The 16,673-nt window shown below is 39.6% G+C and overlaps 1 protein-coding gene and 1 pseudogene across 3 annotated transcripts in view; both read left to right on the plus strand.

Moving 5' to 3' along the window:
* LOC131042489 (mRNA export factor GLE1) overlaps positions 1-16,673 on the plus strand; it is a 152,833-nt gene that overhangs the window by 119,952 nt on the left and 16,208 nt on the right. The gene's annotated exons all lie outside the window — the stretch shown is intronic.
* On the plus strand, positions 12,198-13,050 carry LOC131042517 (probable ribose-5-phosphate isomerase 3, chloroplastic; annotated as a pseudogene).

Genomic DNA, 16,673 nt, shown 5'->3' on the forward strand with positions numbered 1-16,673 from the left:
TAGCCTTCAATGCTCTTTGTCTCCACTTATTGCACATGTCTTGGGTCTTTTCCACGTCATCCGTGCTAGAATTAAAAAAAAACAGATCTTATGTGGCTTATATTCACATCAATGGAAGATCTTATGCTGCTGTCACCATTAGGTGTTATGGCTGCCATCTCATGATTTAATGAAGGTATGCTGCTGTCATCAAACAGAAAATCAGAAGTACCATCATATCTTCTCATCTTATCTTTATGGAGATCACCATGGGCTGCTGTCCCAAGCTAAGTACTGTTGACGTGGCTAAAATCGTATTGCTACAATTATATCCGGCCAATGCAGAATATAATTATTTTGCTGAGTATTCTATCCTCTCTTGAAATAAGGAAATCCCTAATGCCATTTTTAGTTGATCAACGGGGATGACCTCAAGGTTCCAATTGTCAGTTCATGACTGCAGGATAACTCTGTGATTTGATGTGTTTTGCTGGGAGCAGGGGCCTTACGTTTGCAACAAGTTGATCTGCATCCTAAGATGCTGCGGAAAAAATAAATGCATAAGGATAGGGTTAAGAGACCTAAAATTAACAAGACTGGTGTGTGAGTAGACGGATTCGACATAACCAATCCCTGCTTGGCTAGAATCACTCACAACCTCACAAGAACGGTGCAATCTTCAAAGGAGACTCGGAAGATTTTTTCAGACTGCAGGTGCATGCCTTAGCACCTAATTTTGGCACAGCTCAAACTAACACCTGCAATTGAACTAAGCACGACTTTAAAGGCTTAGACTAATCATACACATGGATACACAATCAGCATATCCCCAATAGTATGAACCCGAATCCATCAAATACCTGCACACCAGAAAGGATCTATCTAAACCTGTTGAAGGAAACCATGCAAACAAAAGAAAACCAAGATAACAAACACCATACTTCAATGTTCATATATTGATTTTGGCTATCATTACAACAATTTATACAACACTTCTACTCTGTTCCTAACTACTAAATTCAAACCTTCTAACAATCTAACTGGAATCTCTTTCTACAAAAACTCTAACTTGCTCTAACTGTTTAACTTTAAAAATCTAACCCTTTACAATGAGAGGCATCTTGCCTTTTATAGATTTTACAAATTGAACTAGAGGCCAGGATTGACTGCATCCAACAGTCCTGATCTGCCTTCTAGAACTTGGCAGCTTTAACCCATGCCTAGTTAATCCTTAGTTATCCCCCCAACCACTTTCTCAACTACCTACAACTGTTTGATATCAATGCGGGTCAACCTGGTAGTTGGACATAATTGTCTTGTGTTCCTTCATTTTAAAATATCTTGAACGGGGACCACAAGCAGTTCTTTTTACAATAAACAATTCAGTTTTTAGACTGATTTTCTGGAATTTCTTCCAGCAGTGTATTTCTGAGAATGCATATTTTGTAACATTCTGTGTTCTTCACTTTTAATCTTGTTGGTGGGCCTCGTCTTGAGGTTTGGCTGGTGGACTTCAACTTTGTGGTTCATGGTGGCGTGCTTCCTTGTGCTTCGTTGCTTCAACCTTGCATTCTGCGACATGCTCTGCTTTAGCAGTGCTCTGGATTGTCGTTTTTAATCTTGCGCTTTGCATTTTCGCCTCTCGGCGTCGATCACGATCAAGTCTTCACTTTGCACTTCAGGTTGCCGTCAATCTGCACAATCAATTTCAATCCTGAATTAATTATTTTGAAAAAATTAATTTAACAAATATTAAAACCATCTTAGGCAATGTTGGGCTTTTTTGTTTAAACGTCTCCTCTCTGATAGTGAAGTTTGACCATTAACTTGGAATGAGCAAACTTGCCTTTGAGGGTTCTTATATTTTGGCTTGAAAGCCGAGTTTGCCTTCACACTATTTTAACTTGGGCGATTTTGGCTGGAATGAAATGCGAACTTACCTCATTGATGCGGCTTAAAAACTCTCCTTGTGTGATTTTAATCCTAGGTGATTTTCGCCCTGAAAGAGGTTTTTATGACGCGATTCAGGGATTTTGAATGATTTCGGCTCTAAAGAGGTGTTTGCGTGACTTTCTTTTGGTCAAATGCCCATCTTGGTGACTTAATCTATTGATTTTCGGACAACAATTTCCTTTTGCGCGAATTTGGTTTGTATTTTGGCTTGCAAGCCGATTTTGAGAGCGTTTAAGTTTGTTCTTTCCCTAGCGCAACTTTATATTTTTCTTTTAGTCAATTTCGGCCTGAGAGCCGATTTCGGGAGCTTTTGGGAACTTTCTAGTTTTTCGGCTTGAAAGACCAAAATGCACGACTTTGCTCTATTTGTTCAATTTCGGCTAAGAGATCGATTTTGCAAACTTAAGTGCCTTTAACCTTTTTTGGCTAGGTGAAGGGTTTTGCGAGATGATGGTGCGATTTGGTAGCTTTTGGCATTTTCGGCCTAAAGAGGTTATTTGTGCGATTTAACTTCCTTCTCACGTTTTCGGCCTCTTAAACTATTTCGCGCGATTTTGTTTTCTTAGCCAATTTTAGCTTAAAGGCCGAATTTATGATATTGCAACCTTCCTAACTTTTTGGCTTAATAGGCCGATTTGCAAGTTTGGCGTCTCTCTGTTTTTTTTTACTCTTGTTAACCCCCTTTTGCGCGATCTTGAGCTTATTAATCATTATCGGCCCCTTAGTGTTTTTTTTGGTTTTAGGCATTTGGACTTCTCTGTGAGTTTTGAACTTTGTTATTTCTCCTTTTCTTCAAATTTCGGCCTTATGAGCCATTTTGAGAGCCTTTCTCCACATTTCGGCCTTTTGAGCCGATTTGCAAACTTAAAACCTGTTTTGGTTTTCGGCCCAAGAGGCTAAAATGTGACTTGGAGCCCCTTTCTCATGTGAATTCGGGTATTTGGATGAAAATGTGGGATTTTTCCTTAAGTGATTTTCGGGTTATTGCCATCATTCGCAGAGGCATGACTTTAACATTGGTATTTAGGGGCGACGAAAGAGTTTTAAGAACTTTATTTGCATCTTGACCCTACGCAGCAAGGAAGACAAATGGTGATGGCTTTGTTCACGGAGACTCCTTATCTCTCTCCTTTACAAGGGCAGGCAAAAATGAGGGTCCCTGTCAAAAGGACGGGGATGTGTGTAGAACGCACAACAAGTACCATGCTGAAATTCTCTCTCATGAGCTGCATGAGCTCCAATCACATTGTGGTCTGCTGTACCAATTACTAGTCTGCTATTACAAATGATGAAATCAGTCTTCTCCATTAGGACAACATGATATCCATCCAAAGAATCGAAAGCATAGGTGGTCTCCATACTAACCAAAATGATTTGATCCTCCCATGGGATCACTGAGTGAAATGTCTCAATAATCTTATGATCATCAATGTGTGAAGGATAAGAAACAACATGTTTGTGTATGGAATCCTCATAGATCTCCATCCTCCCTCCCTTCATGGGTGGAAGGTCATCAACTAAAGGTGTTCCCAACCGAAGGTTATAGGCATCATGGCTGTGGGTTAACTTCTCCTCTTTCATGGTCCTCGATGCAATTGGGAAAAGGTGATCTCTATCTGCAACAAGGTGCACATAGTTGTTCTTCCTCTTGATCAAAGCTTCTTGCAACACTTTGCAATCCTGGGGTCTATCCTTCCCCCACAAATCTACCACCAACTATAAATGTGATCAAAATGGGATAAGGTTGCCATAACCATATCCTCTTTCACCTTTAGCTAATTCATCCAGGAGTGTGAATGATAGGACTTGTCTTCCTCATGCAAAATCTCAGCTCTACCATCATGTTCATCCCAAACGGCCTTCTCCGCGACATCTTCCTCTTTTCCATGCATGTGAGCTAAGTCTTCAACATACTCAAACAAAGGATTATCATGATAAGAGTGAAATGGTATCATATTAATAGACTCATGCCTCTCTACATCTGCTGATGTAGAATATTGGAAAAATGAATTTCTCATTACATAATTATCTTCCCACTTAGCATGACTAGGATCATTATCTCCACAATCTTCATTGGATTCAAACTCACATGAGGACACTATATTGCTGTTCAAACTCAGAAAATTTGAATGCTGATCATACCTTTCCAAGGTGCCTTGGTTGTCTTCTCTTGCTTCTTTGTTCATGATGGGTGACTCCTCAAGAAGTGCTGATCTAGGAGGAGTAGTGAGCTGAACATCATATGTCTCCTTAGCTAGTCTAGGTGACCCAAACTTGCTAGATGCTTCCATCTTTATGGCTGCTTCGTTTTCAGATTCCCGCCAGCTACATGGTGTAAGGTACATGTGTTGAAATATAGCTAGGTCGTATCCCTTGATTGGGCCGACCTAGCTTGGTAAATGTTTGATGGGCCTTCTTATGTGATTATACTATGAATGTTGTGAATGTTAAAGGGAAGACCCTATTTGGGCGCTCAACTTGTGTAACTTGTAATTGGGTCTGGCCCTAAATGGGCATTGTAACTTGTGATTCATGCTGGGCCCTAAATGGATGATACAATGTAACTTGTTGATGTGATAGGGCTGACCCTATAATATGTAACTTGGAATTATTATGGGTCAGACCCTATTTTGGGTGCCGACTTTAATACATTTGATTTATGCTAGCCGACTTGAAGAATTAAAGGTCAAGTCGCCTATAAGTACAAAGTACTTATCATTGTTCACATCATCTTTTAGTGAAAGTATCTTTGCAATATACGACAGCGAACATCTGTAGATGCACAACGAACACTGTTGGAAGCAACAACGAACACCCTTGAAGGTCAGCGAACTCCATCTGAAGGGCAGCGAACCTTCCCTTCTAACAACAGTCTTCACTTGAAGGTCAACCAACTGTCATTGAAGGCTATGGACATCATCAGCGAACTTCATCTTTGTGACAACATCTGCCGATAAGTTCACTATGTTTAGTTTGCTGATAGCTTCATGTGTTGAAGCTCAACTGTAAAGAAACAACTGGTTATTGTTTAATAAAGATTTGAGAAATTTTAGCTAGGTTTTTCACCTCCAAGAGGGAGGTTTTCCTAGGGTATAAGTGTGTTATATGTGTGCTTTATTTTAGTTTGGTTTTCTGTTCTATATTGTTAATCTGATCACTGAAAACTAACATGGTATCAGAGCGGGTTACTTCTATAAAGCCTAACAACTTGAAGGTAGACCCCGTATCCTTTTTGCAGACTGAGAGATCAAAGCAGTGTCCAGACTTCAAACTAAATTCACACTCATGTGGCGAGGGTATTTATGAAGTGCTTATAGATGAGAATGGATTCTGAGTGATGGCGAGGGCCAAAGGCCACACAGCCATCATCAAATGATTCAGTGTGATCTAAGTGGATGGTTATGTTGAAAACTAACTTATAAAGAGAAGTATTTTTTGAATTTTTCATGCTGTTATCAATTCATTGCATAGCGAATCATGTATGATAGTCTTAAACTATTAGTAACCTCTTTTGAATGTTTTTAGGACGAAGATTGCATTCTAGGATGGATGAGCTTGATACATCTTGTGGGAAAGTCACGCAGGCTGAAGAATGGAGATGCAACTTGCTGCCATAAGACTAAGTTGGTGGTTGAAGACGTTTTCTCGGAAAAAGAAGGCTATAACATTCAAAAGGAGCGTGATGTTTCAGCTTCAGAGGGAGCTTGTTAGGCTCAGAGGGAGCCTGTTTCTTTCAGCTTCAGAGGAAGCCGCATTCTTGGGTTAATGCATTCTTCTATTGGAGAAGTTTGAGGTGAAAGCCCTCGTTCCACCCTCTGTGAGTATGTATGGTGGAGCCACCCTCTGTGAATAGGCATGGTGGTGTGTTGACGTGGATGAAATCACATTGCTGCAAACTCCATACGGCCAACGCATAATAGAATAGCCAACTGATTATCCTACTCTCTCTTGAGATAAGGAAGTCTCTAATGCTGTTTTCTAAGTTTGATCAAAGGAGACTACCTCAAGGTTTCTTTTGTCAGGTCTTGACTGCGGGATCTCTCAGTGGCTTGATGTGTTTATGCTGGAAACACAAGGGGGACTTACGTTTAACTGGCAACAAGCTAGTCTGCTGTGATTCTTGAATTATGCAATAAAGAGCAAAAGGAAAGGGTTAGGAGATCTAAAACTAACAACACGGGTATGCGGGTAGACGGATTCCACATAACCAATTCCTGCTTGGCCAGAATGGCTCACAACCTTGCAGGAACGGTGCAATCTTCAAAGGAACTTGGAAGATTTTCAGATTGGAGACGCACGGCTAAGCACCCAATTCTGGCGCAGCTCAGACGGACACCTGCAATTGAACTAAGCACAATCGAAGGCTCAGGTTAACTACACAAAAGGATACACAATCAGTATATCCTCAGTGGTATGAGCCCGAATCTATCAAATACCTGCACACCCAAAATAGAAAGATCTATCTAAAATGCTGAAAGAAACCATGCAAACAGGATGAAAACAAGACAATAAACACCAAATCAATGTTCATATATTGATCTCAACTGCCTATTACAACAATTCTTGCAGCATCTCTATGCTACTGCTAAGATCTAACCTATTCTAACTCTAAAATCTAACTATCTAGCAATTTCTAACAATCTAACAATCTCTCAATCTCTAACAATCTAACCCTTTACAGAAGAAAGGCCTCTGCCTTTTATAGATATTACAATTTTGAATCAGAGGCCAGGATGGACTACATCCAAGGGTCCTGATCTGTCTTCCAGAAGCTGACAACCCTGACCAATGCCGAATTAATTCTCAGTTATCCAACCAGCAACTATCTCAACTACCAACCACTTTTGGCTTTAATTCAGGTTTATCCGGTCTTTTTGGTGGTTGGGAATAGTTATCCACAAAAATATCTTGCACGGGACACATAGGCAGTTTACAATAAAGTAGTTTCAGCTTTAAGACTGAATTTTTGGATTTAAATCCAACTGTGTGCCTTCTGAGAATGCATAAACTTGCAGCATTCAGAGTGTTCTTTTGCCTTTTGCCTCCAATTTCGCCGGTGGACTTCATCTTTGTTCAACGGAACGGTTCCCAATGCTCGGTTGCTCTTGCGCTCCTGTATCTTTCTTATATTTCGCAAAATTGCGATTTTCAAACATTTCGCCCCTAGGGTCCGAAAATGGACACTTAAGTGTATTTTCAGAGCTTTTCACGTTTTTGGCGAACTCTCATTTTCGGAGCTAAACCACCTTTGCGATATAAGTGAACTTCGGACCTTCGGACGTTAAACGTCTTTGGCGAATTTACCCAGATTTCGGACCTAAAAGCGCGTTTGAAAATTTCGCGATTTTAAAGCGAACTTCGGAGGTAGGGTCCGAAATTGGGCGTTTAAGTGTTTTTCGGGGCTTGAAGCACTTTCGCCAGTTTTCGGACCTAGTGCGTCCTTTTATATTTCGCGTTTTTTAAACCCAGGGGTCCGAAAATGAATATTTCGGGTTTTCGGACCTAAAGCGTCCGTTTTAAAACTTCGCGCTTTCTTTTATTTTCTTCTAAGGGTCCGAAAAGAGGGACTTAAGTGATTTCGGACCTGGAGGCGCTTTTGCAAAATCGCGTTTTTTAACATTTCGCCCCAGGGTCCGAAAATGGACACTTAAAGTGAATTTCGGACCTTGAAACACTTTCAACTTTTTCAACTTTTGGCTTCTGGGTCCGAAAATGAGCATATGGAATATAACATTTAAGTATAAGTGACATTTCCATATGTCTTTCTCCTTTCTTATACTTTAAGTTATATTACATATATACTTTCAGGATGTTTGAGAGTGGTTTCGGCCCTCCAGGAGTTATATTGCAAATTCTAGCTTTTGGAGGTTTCTTCAGTTTTCAGAGTTAGCCAAATTTCAGGATCAGGGAATTCCAGACTTAGCCAAATTTCAGGATCAGGACAGAAAGGCACAAACTGGGGGTCCCTGTCCAAGATGGGGATGGGTGTGCGATTCGCACAACATGGTGTTGCATTCTTCTCTGGGAGAAGTCCGAGGTTAGAGCCCTCGTTCCACCATTTGCGAGTAGGCATGGTGGACCCACCCTCTGCGAGTAGGTATGGTGGGTATCATTGAAGAAATTCCACCCTCTGCGAGTAGGCATGGTGGTCCCACCCTCTGCGAGTACGTATGGTGGGTATCATGGAAGAAATTCCATGATGGGTTTGTTCACCCTCTGGGAGTAGCTATGGTGAACGTATCATGTGTTTCATCCATGAGAGTAGCCATTGTGGTAGCCTCTATGTGACTTGATCATTCAAGGGATCCTTCCTAGCTAAGAGGGAGTGTTGAAATATAGCTAGGTCGTATCCCTTGATTGGGCCGACCTATCTTGGTAAATGTTTGATGGGCCTTCTTATGTGATTATATTATGAAGCTTGTAAATGTTAAAGGGCAGGCCCTATTTGGGCGCTCAACTTGTGTAACTTGTAATTGGGTATGGCCCTAAATGGGCATTGTAACTTGTGATTCATGCTGGGCCCTAAATGGGTGATACAATGTAACTTGTTGATGTGATAGGGCTGACCCTATAATATGTAACTTGCAATTATTATGGGTCAGACCCTATTTTGGGCGCCGACTTTAATACATTTGATTTATGCTAGCCGACTTGAAGAATTAAAGGTCAAGTCGCCTATAAGTACAAAGTACTTATCATTGTTCACATCATCTTTTAGTGAAACCATCTCTGCAATATACAACAACGAACATTTGTAGATGCACAGCGAACACTGTTGGAAGCAACAACGAACACCCTTGAAGGTCAGCGAACTCCATCCGAAGGGCAGCGAACCTTCCCTTCTGACAGCAGTCTTCACTTGAAGGTCAACGAACTGTCATTGAAGGCAGTGGACATCATTAGCGAACTTCATCTTTGTGACAGCAACATCTGCAGATAAGTTCATTGTGTTTAGTTTGCTAATAGCTTCAAGTGTTGAAGCTCAACTGTAAAGAAACAACTGGTTATTGTTTAATAAAGATCTGAGATATTGTAGCTGGGTTTTTCACCTCCATGAGGGAGGTTTTCCCAGGGTATAAGCGTGTTATGTGTGTGCTTTATTTTAGTTTGGTTTTCTGTTCTATACTGTTAATTTGATCACTAAAAACTAACAACATGACGAACCACACATTGTCAAAGTGGAGAATCTTCCCATTTGGCAATCTCCTAGTCTCTATGAACAACTTTTCAATGCAATGAATCTCAAACACCCTCATCAAATGCTCTTCTAATGTAAACATGTGTACAAGATCATGGAAGCCAAGTTTATAATAAGCTGCCATACCATGTATAGGGCTGGGAATTATGATCTTTCCTTCATGTTTCTCGACGCTCAAGGATCCACAAGTTGTTTCACCAACCAATGGACGTGATGTCAACGTACATAGAGACTCCTTCTCAAGCGGTTGATCCCTGACGGTGTTGTCTTCATCTTTGTACTTCATATGAAAACTGTGTGATTCTTTTTCCTCCAAGCTAGGGTCTTCACATGATGACTGAATTTTGCTTTTCTTATCCTCACAGGTATGCTGAAAGACACCTTTGTTCTCTTCTTCCACCATAGGGCTGTCATAGGCTGACTGATTTGTTCTCCTTAGGATGTAGATCAAATGATAACACATCTTCTTGCCTTTCTTCTGCATACCCTGCAAGTGGCTGATCGATTATGGTGTCTTCTTTAACTTCATGGTCCTTAGGAATGTCAATACCTTCATCCATCCTAGGGCTTTCACATGACTGAATGTTGTCTTTATTAGGAACATGGATAGACTGAAGCAAATCTTCTTCCCTTTCTTGTACTTGCACATTTGACTCTTCACCTTACCCATTGCTTTCTTTACTATCCTTTGATATTTCGTTCTTTTTTCGCTTCTGATGTGGACTTGTAAACATCAAGTCATCTTCATCCTCATTTGGTATACCCAAAAACTGTGTGAATGAAAGCATGTCTTGCATCTTCTGAGGAAGAGAGCGATACTTATCATAGCTGACCATAATTATTTTATTTGTAGGTGAAGCATGAGGACTCTTAGCTGTTATAGTAGATAGAGATGCACCATTAGAATGCCCAACTTTCCTTGAAAGTGTATCTTCAACGTGTTGCAATTTTCGAAGTATCTTCTGTTGTGAATGGTGAAGGTCCCTCAACATTTGTTCCCTGCTAGGCACCTTTCCGTTGGTTCGCATTTCACTGTCCACAATCACAACTCAAACCAAACTAAAAGGAAAACAATTGACCTTTACCATACAGGCTAGCAAGATTATGGCTTTGATACCACTGAAAGATCCCCAATCCAATTTTTACGAGGTCTGATCCAAAATTTGAGGTTATGTTCAATGTTATTCCGCTGATAAGTCTTTGGCCAGCGTATATTTGGATGGGTTTGATTGGTCTTTGTTTTTGTTTTGGTTGGTTTTGAAGTTTATGCAAGATTTTTGAAAATTACATAAAAGTGATTGCTGATTTAACTTAACAAAATGCATAACACATAAGGAAGATAATCCAAAAAAATTCTTTTTGCTTAAAAGAGCAATGAGCATACCATAAACATCTGCCCATAGGTCTGATGTAAATTTCCAGCCAATAGAAATATAGAAATCAACTCCAAATAATGTTTAAGCCCTAAATACACTCTAGGGTTTGAAATCCTTCAACCCAAAATTGAGCGGCTGACTAAAATAGAGCTGGAAATAGATAATACTGACCTCTAGAAGGTCTTCCCTGCAACCAATTGTAGAAAATCTACCCTCCAATTGATAGATCTGCTCATAAATCCCCAAAGAAGGTTACCATATGCACACTGAAACTGTATTCTGATGGAAACTGATACCCGAAGAGATGGGTTTTCGTCCAAATCCCCCAAATATTCGAGGAGTTGGCGTTCCTGGAAGCCCAAAGCTGCTGAAACCCTCATGCAAGTTGCTAATCTGAAAATCGAGAGGTAAGAGTGAATCCAAATGATAGGTAAAATGCCTTTTTATCTATTTTGGGGTTACTATTTGGCCTTAAAATCATAAAATATCCTTGAGGGTTTAATTTCCTATTGTGAACTTGGCCCCCTTTTAAAAAACAGCTTAAGTTATTAGGATGGGGGGCACTTTTCACTATTCCTCTTATGTTTCTCTGTTACTATTCACATAAGGCAAACTTTAATATTTCAATTTTAATCATGGTTTCACCCCAAAACTCCAAACTAAAAGGCTCATAAAGCTCCCTGTTGACCTACGGAACCCTCTGATGATAGGCCAATTCTTGCTCAACTGCTTGTCACCTAGGAAGGGGACATTACAACCTTTCCCCTTTTTCAGTTTCTTTAAGATCCAAATTGAAAATCCAAAAAAAGGATAGCATTTATTGTCAAATCCTTTTAAGTCTTAACTTGTGAATGACATCAATTGAGCGTAAGCCCCCCTTGTATTTCAGCAAACATCACCAAGGAAGCTATCCGACATAAAGCCCACTCGTTCGCATACATAAACCTTGGAGTCGCTGTGTGATCTTAACACAATTTTAGCACATGTAGTGATTTTGTTCAAGAGAGGGTAGAGTGTCCTTGGGCATTTTATTCTAATGTTCGGTGAATGATAAAACGTACACCATCAGGTGGCTTCTATGGTTAAACTCCTCAAAGATAGAACTTGTAGTGTGAAGGTTTCAGTTCACCACAACTTTCTAGAATCTAAACTATTTCTAAACATTAAACTTCCCTCAATTAGAAGCTTGGAGATAACTCTTTAAACCAATAAGAGGAAACTAATCTTAATCAGAGTAATTGGGAAGCATTACAAGAGATTTGCAGGTTGAAGATGTTAATGTTATTGTAGCTATGGTCGGATTGCTTTAGGCCGACATAGATAACATAAAGGTTGAGATAATATAATTATATTATAATTAGTGTGATAATATAATTATATTACTATAATATTGTGATAATATAATTATTGATAATATAATTATTGATATTATAATAATTATATTGATGATACAATTATTGTAATTGATAATATAATAATTATATTGATAATATAATTATTATATCATTATTGTAACATAATAAAATTATTTTATTATATGATAATTATATTATTATTGTGAGATGATATTATGTAATAATATAATTTTTAAATTAATAGGGTCACATATGAAGTGTGGTGACCCTTGGTGAAAAGTCACCTCTCACATATATAATGAGATATGTGATCTCATTCAAGAAGAAATAATAACAATGGAATACAATTGCAGATTGACATACCAGGATGCTGTGAATTGTCTATGGTTGGGAGGGCAAATCATTGTACGTGGTTAAACGAGCATTTAAAATTCAACATGGTATCAGAGTAGGTCGGTCTTAGGGATCCTTCTGTTGCTGAGCGGTTCAAGTTGATATGCTATTGAAGGGCATCGTTCTCCAACTCAGCTCTATATTCACAGGGGCAATATTCCATTCCTTTATTCACTTGCTTTCTCCCATTTGCCATGGCGGCAACAACATTAAACGCTCCTTCCGTTGCGTCCGCCTTCTCCAGAAAATGCATCTCCAATAATCAGACTGGGTTTCGGGCATTCAAATCCAAGTGTTAGTTTGCAACAAGCCGGCTGAGGCTTAGTGTTAAAGCCATGGCAGCAAGCAAGGTCATCACACAGGATGACTTGGAAAAAAAAAACTGGTAGCTGACAAGGCTGTGGAAAGCTGCATGGTGTTGGGTCTCAGCATGGGATCCACTGCCGCCTTCATGGTGGCCAAAATAGGCGAGTTAATGAAATCTGGCGCTCTCGAGGACATAGTTGACATTCCCACATCGAAGTGGACAGTAGAGCAGGCGACCTCACTTGGAATTCCCTTGTCAATACTAGATGACCGTTCGAAGATTGACCTGGCCAATGACGGTGCCGACGAGGTCGATCCGGAGATGAACCCAGTCAAGGGTCGCGGTGGCGCTCTTCTCTGCGAAAAGATGGTCAAAGTTGCCTCCTCCAAATTTGTTGTTGTGGTGGACGAATTGAAGTTGGTGGAGGGCCTTGGCGGCAACAAGCTGGCCATGCCCGTCGAGGTCAAAATCCTGATGTTTGGCATATGAACATTAGACTACAGTAGTAAATGTGGAATCGACCTGCATTCACTTTGATTTTGAGAGTGATTGTCAGCCAGAGCAGAATGCTTGGTCTGATCGCCCCTATTGTGTCCCTCCTAGAGTGGATGTGGACATAGGTCCTGAGAAATCGTCAATAAAGAGATAAGTGTTTTATCCTTGTATTCTGGAATAATGTTAATAAATTTTTATGCAGTTGTTAATTCATAACAGTGGGATAGTGAACTTTGTATACTTCTAGCATTGATATTTCCCTTCGGATAGGTTAGTTCTATGAACCAGTTGTAATCTCTCTCTGAAATGCTTTCAGGACGGAGCAAGAAGCACAAGAGATTGCATTCAAGGAAGGAAGACCTTGATAATTGCTGCTATGAGATTGAGTTGGTGGTTGGAGGCGTTTCTTCTTAGAGGAGGAATTAACAGTTAGAGGGAGCAGTTAGAGGATCTGCTTCAGTTAACTTCCGAGGATCTTGGTCATATTGGTTTAGAGGGAGTGGACCATGTCGAGATGGTTTCTCTACTGATCAGATATACTTCCATTTGGACTATGACTTCTCCAATTTCTATCATGGGATGGAAGTTGCATAAATGAGATATGATGATTGATTTCCTCTTTGGGAAATTGTAGCAGTCAGAGGAGATTCATGGGATGGAGGTCCATGTGTGTAGGCTGGAAGGCCTTTATACTGACACCTAGGTTGTGATATTCGAGATAGATAGTTAGTGAGCTTGGGATTCGCCAAGAGTGATGCAGTCTCCAACATTGTATTTCATGATAGGTCAAAGCATGTGGAGATCAAGTATCACTATGTTAGAGACATGGTAGAAAGGAATGCTATTTAGTTGAGATACATTAGTATTGATGAGCAAAGAACAAACATTCTCACCAAGCCTCTCTCCAGAATAAAGTTTGTGTACTTTCGAGGTATGTTTAGTATGGTGGAGAATGAAGCCCTAGTTGAGATTGAGTCTCCGCTTCATTGATTTGTTTATATATATGCTAATGTATTCTTCTCTTCAAAAGATGTTTAAAGTGTAAACTCTTGTTAATGCATTTCTCCTTGAGAGAGACTTGAGGTGTAAGCTCTTATCTCCACCCTCTAATATGGTTCATGGTGGATGTCATGTGTTCGACGCCATGACAACACCACGTGAGAGTCTGTGGTGATTTTCTTGTACTTGTGTGTTTACGCTCTGGATGAGCCATGCTGAATATCATTGTGAGGTGACGATCTCACAATGACGAACACTTGTGCATCTTACCATCATTGTGAGGTGATGATCTCACAATAATGGTTGATATCTTGTGAGGTGATATCCATGGATAAGCCATAATGGTTGATATCACGTGAGGTGATATCTATATATAATCCTGTAATGTCCCCATTTTAGCAGACTTGGATTTTGTGAGATTAGCCTATTATCCTGACCCTCGTAGGCTAATGTGTTGGATAGAGGGTCTTTTGAGGATTGGTATCATCTCCAGTGTTCAGAGTGCTTCAATTTGGTCTTCGTTTGGCATCATTTGGACATCATTTGCTCTACTTCCTATTTTTAGTAAGTCTTGGGATGTTAGAGATGGACCCCTGCTATTTTTAGTAAAGGGGGTATGGTCATATGCAATCTCCTCATGTTAGCTCCCAGTTCAGACGACGTTTGAAAATACAAAGTATTCATGGAGATATTAATGTTTAATTGGCTCAATTAAACATTAATTATTTGGAGATTATATTATAAAGCACTTAAATGAGGGTCTATTTATCATGATAAGTGGGCCAAGTTTATTAATAATTTATGAGCACATAACCCAAGGTTTAATTACATTATTGATGCCAATGAAATATTATAACATTTTAATGTTAATTAAGAGCTTTTTGAAGAAGTTCGAACTTCTTGAGGAAATATAAGTGTGCAAAAGGAATCGAACTTCATTATGTGATTGGAGTTTTTGATTGAAGTTTCTCTGGAGCATTGAAGTGTAGGATACCAAGGGTTTCTGCAGGATTCAAGGCTTGTCGGCATTGGAGAGCGTGGCTTCTTCATTGTAACAGCATATAGAGGGTGTGCAATATCATTTGATTATGCTTGTGAGAGTTGGCTTCATTCAGAAGTCAATATTGTGCTGATTGGAGATTTATTTTCAGATTTATTGGCATAGTTGAGGGCATATGTATATGGCAGACGGAGAACATCATACAGAGGGTTTACTTGCTGCTACAGTGTGTGCTACAGTGCACATGAACAGTGCGCTACAGTGCTGTGAACAGTGCGCTACAGTAGTTTGAATTCTATAGAAGGGGATTTAGAAAGGTGAACAGCTATATATATTTGACAAGGGCTTTGCGTATGAGGAGAATCAAACCAATATATCAAGGCAGCCATTGAAATTCCAGGTTTTCTATCTATGGTCATTGTATTAGAAAATCATTACTTCATTGCATCATTTTCTATTATGATTATATCATGAAATACTTGGAGGTTGCATATTTTTAATGGAGATATAAGTTGCATATTCCACATTCATGGTAACATTCAACATTGATCAGCCACTTAGCTTTCATGCCAATTATTTGCTTAAATGCCTAATGGCTGTAGGTATACATTGGGATGCATGACAAGTGTTTGTCTTAATGTCAACTAGCTGTACTAGTTAATTTCAGTCATTACATGTGTGTGTAAAGGTCTAAAACAGCTAGTATATCATTTCTATAACAACTTTGCATTGTTAGAAGCTTTCCATAACTTCATTTGCAGCCTACAAACCCAAAGAAGACAAATAAAGAATTCACTACAGCGGCTTGAAACATTGTATGCCAAGTGTTTGACAATATTCCATGGGGTTCAAATAAGCGAAACAGGGTCAGATTAGCCAAGGGATATTACATTGGTATTAGAGCGGTTTCTTGCCAACCTGTTGGGTAAATTGATTCAGGTAGTTAATCATGGTTACTTCGGGTACCTAGAATCAGTGGGACCAGAATATGAAGCAAGTGTATTCCTCACTGGAAAAGTTAAAACAAAACCAGAAGAAGCTGGATGAATTGATTTCACACCCTACAAAACTTGATAGAATTGCTCGGTATATGACATCTATTTTGAAGGATAAAAAGGTGAAACTTGAAGAGAATGTGGTGATTATTGGCACGCAAGAAGTTGTTATCAGTCATGATAACAAGTCTGATTTTCATGACAGCAGCCTTGCACTTGAGCATAATGATGATTTGAAAGTCATGGAAAGTTCAGAAAGTGTTGTGGGAGTGACCTTGAGTATTGGCACTCGTGATACAAGTGTCAAGAATGAGGATTGCATGGGAATTTTGGCTCATAAGAGTTCTGATCTACATGACAGCAGTGATGAAATTATGCATCAGCATGAGAGAGTAGTGACTACACATGTGCAAGATGCTTCTATTAAGTTGCTGCATGAAGGTACTCGAGATTTGGGTACTAATGGGGTAATGTGTGATGTGGATTCATGTCATTTAGAGTCTGATTTTTCAGATCAGACCTTAGAAAACAAGTTTGAAGATTCATGCTTTGGCATAGGATCTTAGAATCATGAGTTGGATGGCCATGTAGTTACATTGGAAGTGGAAGTGTGTGAAGATATT

The sequence above is a fragment of the Cryptomeria japonica genome, chromosome 1 (assembly GCF_030272615.1).
Source record: "Cryptomeria japonica chromosome 1, Sugi_1.0, whole genome shotgun sequence".
Taxonomy (NCBI): Eukaryota; Viridiplantae; Streptophyta; class Pinopsida; order Cupressales; family Cupressaceae; genus Cryptomeria; species Cryptomeria japonica.